We start from the raw sequence: 6,672 nt of genomic DNA, 5'->3' as shown, positions 1-6,672 counted from the left end.
TCCAGGCCGACTTTTGCCTCTCTGGTCATTTCCTTCCATTCTTCTGCCCTGATCTCGGGGGAGGGGGGGGCAGTGGCGCCCTCGCCCCCATCCCTGCTCCTTTCAGAGGCCTCTCCCTCCTCTCTTTTCTTTTTATCTCTCCTGGCACATTTCCTGCCCCAGGAGATAGAGAGAGAGAGAGGCAAAAGCACGCCCCCCACCCATCGTGAGTGTTTGCGTGTGAGAGAGAGAGCTAGGCTCTCAGAGGCTCCAGGGACAGGTGGACTGCTCAGGGCCGGAGGGCCCCGCACCCCTAATCAGTTTCCCCCCGCCAGCACAGGGCATGCAGATGTGTAGGGCCCCCGATCAGTTCCCCCCACCAGCGCAGGGCACCCAGATGTGTGGGCCGCCCACCCGTGGGGCTGCGATGGTGATGACCATGCATGGGGCAGGCGGCTAACAGCACGTGGTTTGGCCTCTGCCCAGCTCTGTGCTTGCTGAGTCACCGCCGCCCTCTGTCTCGGGTTCCCCGTCTGTTGAGATGGAGCTGGTGACGGCTCGTCTCCAGGGCCGGCTGGGACTCAAGGCAGACAGCAGACATCACAGCACGACTGAGGATGTTTAACTTCTATCATGCAGACAGAGAACCTTCGGAGGAGCCCTTTCAGGAGGGGAAAGAGGGTGCAGGAGCTCGGGCATCTAGGATGGTCCCAAACCTGGGGACGCGCAGGGAGCACCGTTCTAATTGGTAGGTGGGTAAGGCAGGCGATGAGCGAAAAGCAGGACAGCCGGGCCCCGTGAGAACGGTCTCAGGATCCACATGGCTTTCACATGTCCTGCTGGACCTTCCTGTAGGGAGGAAAGATGTTTATGATTTTACGAGTTTAGACTTTAACTTTGCTTTACGTATAAATATAAAGCATTTTTGCGCAGTGTGAATATGCACTGAATTTTCCACGGGTGCGACTAACTAAAGACAATAACAAGAGAAGTCTATATTTCGTTTTATTCAGAACCTGCCAGGAGCGGCTCGCAGTTTCACATGGTGACCCTTCTGAAGGGTTGGAATCTCTGCTCTGAACCCCACATCTGGACCAGCCACCGTCTCGGTGGTTCTGCAGGGACTGTGAGCGCCTGACAACTTCATTACATCTTCTTGAGCAGCTGTGGATTTTATTTGCACGACGTTCTTTGTATTTCCACTTTGCATTATGTTACAGGATATATGAGGTTCATTTCAGAGTATTAAAGAGGATGTTACATATTTGAACATAAAGAGGTGTCGAGTGTGAGAAGGTCGAGGCTCAGCGACATAGAGACTTACGAAGTCGTCAGAATTCAGACATTATTGTCAGAATGCAGTGCCTGTCTGGTGGGAGAAGGAATAGGTGACTTGGAGACCTGTTGCTGAAGGAGGCTCTCTGGTGCCACTTAATGCTACCACCCGCTTGGGCTGCCTGCTCCCTGAAGCTTCTCTTTTGTATAATTTCATGTGCTTATTTTTAATTTTTGGCTGTGCTGGGTCGTCGTTACTGCGTAGGCCGCTCTTTAGTTGTGGAGAGCAGGGGCTCCTCTCTACTGTGGAACACCGGCTTCTCATTGTGGTGGCTTCTCTTTTTGGACTCTAGGGGGTGAGGGCTTGAGTTGTGACTCCTGGGCTCCAAAGCCCAGTCTCATTTGTTGTGGCTCATGAGTTGCTCTGAGGCGTGTGGGATTCTCTTGGATCAGGGATTGAACCCGTGTCTCCTGTTTGGCAAGTGGATCATTTATCACTGAGCCACCAGGAAGCCCCTCAGAACCTTCTGTGGGGGAAGCTAAGCATAGACGTTCTTGGTCCTGGTAGCCAGCTATTCACTGGGTAAGGAAGTTTCTCAGGATACATTTAGTCCTGCCTACAGGGTCCCTGAGCAGAGGCTACTTGGCTTTGAAGGCCCAGCCAGAAAACGAGGCACAGTGTCCAACCTTCCAGACCTTTGCGATGTCCAGCGATGCTAGTGGGGGTTCCTGGGTCTGGCCAGAGGTGAGGGGAAGCGAGAGTCGTGGTTCTGAGTATCATGCTCTTTCCTCCAACAATAAAAATCGTCACATTTGCCTCAAATGTCTTCGTTTACACATTTCTCTCTTTACAGATAATTCATGCTTGCTGTCAGAGCGATTCAAGTGGTATGGGAGTATGGGATTCTTTCTGGCATCTACTCTCTGTTGCCAACCAGAGGCAGGCTGGCATCATTAATAATTGAGTGTGTGCCCTGCTCTACATTTTTGCTGAACACCCAATACACTCACTGAAATTTTGTTTTTCCTTTTCAAAACCCAGATCATCTTGACTCGGATCTTCTACAGTTCGTTTTTCCACTAAATATTGTGTGGAGGACTCTTTCTAAGACAGCACATGCAAAGAGACTGCTTGTCATTTTGTGGATGTATTTAATGTATTTGGCTCTAAAATTTTTCTTGGAAGGAATACATGATATGGTTTAAAAATAATTAAAAAATGAATTTCTCTACCTTCCTAAACATTCTATGTTTGCTTTTTGTTTGTCTGAACTACACTTTTAAAAATACACTCCCTTGGGACTTCCCTGGTGGTCCAGTGGTTAAGAATTCGCCTTTCAGTGCAGGGGACGTGGGTTCAATCCCTGGTTGGGGAACTACCACCCTGGATGTGGCAGGGCAAATAAGCCTTTACACCACAACTAGAGAAGGAGGCTGTGTGTCACGCTGAAGACCCCGGACAGCCTAAATAAAAAAATAAGATACACTCTCATTTCCTCATTGGACTATCTACTGATGACCTTTCAAGAAAGCGAGGAAAATAATGAGTAATCCCTAATCTGTCGGTGTGATTTTATTTTTACATTGGCAAGGTGGATAGCATTCACATTCTATTTTAATACTGCAACTGCAATTGACTGGAGAGATTGAAGGCTAATAACCACACGTTTAGTAACAGTTCACACATGTAAAATCCTTACCCTGCTTCTGACATAGACGTGAACTTGCTAAATCCTCACAACCACCATAGGAGGTGTCAACTTTATTGCACCCATTTTACAGATGAGGGAATTGAGGCACAGAAAAGTTGAGGAATTCACCCAATACGCTACTGTGTGACAGAATGGGGAGTGGAGCCCCAGCTGGTCTGTGTTCCTAACACTGGTTTGCGGTAAGCCCCTTTCTGTGACTCTTTCAATCTTAGGATTTCCAAAGCATGGATATACTCCTTAGCTCATCTGAGCTTCACTTCTTCTCATGTCACAGATGGAGAAACACAGCCCTAGATTATAATCTTTAAAAAAGAGAGAATCTTCATTTGCTGAGGGTTTACCAGATGTTCCCTGCGCCAGTCTCTTGTTCAGCATCAGCCAATGAGACCTCGTCTGCCTCATCGCACGTTCCTAAGCAGACCCTATGTCTGTCTACATGTGAGATGAGGACATGGAGGGAAAAAGGTAAAGAAACTGGAGGAGGAGGGGCTTCGGTCTGCCTGAGTGTGCAGGGCAGACATCCTGGAGCCAGTCTTGGGCTGTTACCTGGGGCAGGGAATCCAAGCTCCTTGGGCTTCGTATTCCCCAACGTAATGTCAACATGTCAGTCAAGTTGACTCCAAGTGGCCCCGGTCCTAGAATCCCGCAGCCCTCCTGCCTGACCCCACTTAATGTGACCTTGGGAAGGTCTCCTCTCTTGCCTGAGCCTTTGGCTGCCTTGGCTGTAAGAGAGGGCAGTAGCCAGCTTCCCACACAAAGTCGATGCAAGGATTAAATCAGATGATGTGGGCAATGCCCGGAACACACGAAGAGGAGGGAGGGGAGGAGGAGTCAACTGGAACCCAGGACCCCTGAACACCCAGCCTGCAGCCCTCCCCTCTACAAGTTCCTCTAGGGGTATCCTCCTTTCCCCATTCCATTGGCTGAGGTGGGGACAAGAGGCTGGAGGCTGTACCTGTGTGCTAAATCATTTCAGTCTTGTCTGACTCTTTGTGACCCCGTGGACTGAAGCCTGCCAGGCTCCTCTGTCCGTGGGATTTCCCAGGCAAGAATATTGGATTGGGTTGCCATTCCCTTCTCCAGGGGATCTTGTTGACCCAAGGATCAAACCTGGGTGTCTCCTGCATTGCAGGCAGTCTCCTGCATTGCACAGGATTCTTTACTAACTAAGCCACCAGGGAAATACAGTTCCTAGAGGCTGTGGGAGTAAGCAATTGCCAGGACTGTTCAGACCTGCCACCCTGCAACTATCCTTCCCAAGGAAATCTTATTGAGATGAGAAGTTGGTGGGGCAATGCTTCTGTGGACCCGGACTGAACTGTGGAGCCGGCAAAGACATCTGGTTTTCGGATCTTCAGACCCCACACACTCAGGCTGAGCGAAAGAGAGGCAGGCCCATGGGGGACTCCTTAGACACCCCCCATCTTGCTCCTCTCCACTCAGGCAACTCTTCCCAACCTCCATACCACCCAGGTGAGAGTCTGGGACTCAGCGCTGGCCCAGAATGAAGGGCAGACCCTGAACTGGAGACCATCCAGGCAGACTCCCACTCACCCACATACTCTCTGCCCCGCCCACATCCCCTCCCCAGCCCCCAGCAGGGGCCTGCAGCAGCTCTCCACTCATCACCTGAAGTGGGACTGACTTCCCTTCAGCCCCAAGGGCACAGCCTGGGGGGCAGTCTTGATGGGAGAAGCAGGCAGGCTGCCTGATGGGGCTCCAGGGAGGGGAGGTGTTGAGTGTGGCAGGAGGGAGTGTGGCCAGAGAGCTGATGGTATTAACAGACCCTAGGGCAGGCAGGGCTGAGTCTCCTCCAGGGGCCCTGGGAGGGGACAAAACACAGGAGTAGATGCTGGCACAGGCGCCCTGTGGGCCCTCACCCCCTCCACTTAAGGAGCACAAAGGCCTAGTGCAGGCCGGGGTTAGCAATAAAATTAATACTAATAACAAAAAGAATAATGGTCACTACCAATGGCTGATGCTTACCAGGCAGACCCTGAGAGGTCTCTGCTTGGTCTCAGGCTTCACAATGATTCCCGGAGGCAGATACTCTGTTGTCTCCTTTTTGTCTCGGATGGAACCAGAGAGGTTAAGTCATTTGCCTACGATCACACAGCATCTAACCCAGGTCAGAAGGGATCCATAGCCTGACGTGGGACTGGCTCTCTTATTCTCCATGGTTATGTGGCTCTCCAACTTTATTGCTGGTAAAATGCAGATTCTTGAGCCGTGCCTTGACTCACTAAGTCAGAATGCCCGGGGAGTGAGGCCCTGGAAGCTGTAATTTTGACAAGCGCCCCAGGTGATTCTTCTTTGTGAAATCCTGCACTAAGCTGTCAAAGGAACCTACTCAGAGAAAGCTAGAAAGTACCCAGATGGCAATGTTAGGTTTCTGAGGCTGCAGCTTGTGGAGGAGGGAAGCGGGGTCTCCCCGTGACCGACGTCGTCTCAGAGGGGCGGACGGGTGGCTGCCGAGGCTGGTAGAAGTCTGGGGCCATTGTAGCCCTGCTTCCCTTTCCTGCGCCCTCCTTGTCTGGCAGCCTGGACAGAATGTGAGGTCAAAGGCCTCATCTAAAAGGCTCTGACAGGTGGGGCTTGGGGCCCAGTCGATGAACGGGGTCTGTCGGCCCCGGGGTGAGGCCTGGCGGAGAGTGGCAGATGGACTGCTCCTTGTCTCTCCCAGGGGTCAGGCAAGAGACCTTTCTTGCGGATCTTCCCCAAGAATGGAAATGCTCACCTATTGTTTTGTCTGCCCAGGCTCCACCCTGACCCTTCTTTCTGTTGGTACAGCCCTCTTCCGACTCCACCTGTCCTTGGAGGAGGGGTGGTGCTGTTCTTAAAGGACCTCATCCCTAGATCGCAGCTGATTGGTGGGGATTTGATCTCAGTTGGGCCAATCAGAGTGCCTCCACTCTGGAGTGGAGGAAGCGGTTCCGCCTGGTGCGAGGATATCAGGATATGATTCCAGAGATCTCATTGAGCACGTCGTCTACCCATGGAGGGCTCTGTCTGCAAGGAAAGGGGAGAAGCATAGCCTGCAGAGAAGACAGAGAGCCCCTTGGCATTTGATTTTCTGCTTTCTGTCCCTGAGACCCAGGGACATCTCAGCCTTCTCACTGTTTGCTTATTCATCCCTACTTATGTTTGTTGGCCTAGCTAAGGGGAACCAGTTTCTGCTGCTGGCCACGAAGATGAAGAAAAAGGAGAAGGAGAAAAAGGGAAAGGAGGAGGATGGAGGGGAGGATGGGAGAAGAATAGGAGAACGAAGCTGCTTTCCAGCCATTCTTGCCCTTCTTTCATCCAGGCAGAATCTGTATCTTGGTCAGGCTTGTTTAAAGACAGAGGATTGATCCAATATGAACCTTTGCCAGTGAGATGGAGGGAGAGTTTGATGGCAGTGGCAGAGGGTACCTGGGAAGATTTTCCTTATTATTCAAAGGGGACAAAGGACAGAGCCTGTGAAGAGATAGTTTGTTGTATGCAACGATTTTATCCCTTTTCCATAAAGAAGGAGTTTTTAGCTGACTCATGGTTGTCCAGCCAAAGACTGCATTTCCCACACTCCCTTGCAGCTGGATGTGGCCATGTAGCCAAGTTCTGATGCGAAGAGCCGACTCATTGGAAAAGACCCTGATGCTGGGAAAGACTGAGGGAAAGAGGAAAAGAGTGTGACAGAGGAGGAGATGGTTGGATGGAATCACTAACT

At 51.2% G+C, this 6,672-nt stretch overlaps 1 long non-coding RNA gene across 3 annotated transcripts; it reads right to left on the bottom strand.

Annotated features, from left to right (window-relative positions):
* Positions 1-200: 200 nt before the first annotated feature.
* On the bottom strand, positions 201-5,782 carry LOC129628393 (uncharacterized). Of its 3 annotated transcripts, none has more exons than XR_008702810.1 (3): positions 5,704-5,782; positions 4,953-5,035; positions 201-828 (listed from the first exon to the last, which is right to left on the bottom strand). It is a non-coding gene; the product is annotated as an uncharacterized LOC129628393 (long non-coding RNA). The 3 variants fall into 3 exon arrangements; XR_008702809.1 differs by having other exon boundaries at positions 4,953-5,027; XR_008702808.1 differs by having other exon boundaries at positions 4,953-5,769.
* Between the last annotated feature and the right edge of the window lie 890 nt (positions 5,783-6,672).

The sequence above is a fragment of the Bubalus kerabau genome, chromosome 15 (assembly GCF_029407905.1).
Source record: "Bubalus kerabau isolate K-KA32 ecotype Philippines breed swamp buffalo chromosome 15, PCC_UOA_SB_1v2, whole genome shotgun sequence".
In the NCBI taxonomy this organism is placed as follows: Eukaryota; Metazoa; Chordata; class Mammalia; order Artiodactyla; family Bovidae; genus Bubalus; species Bubalus kerabau.
The sequence above is the reverse complement of the archived record's forward strand: the minus strand, read 5'-3'. Positions and strand labels throughout refer to the sequence as shown.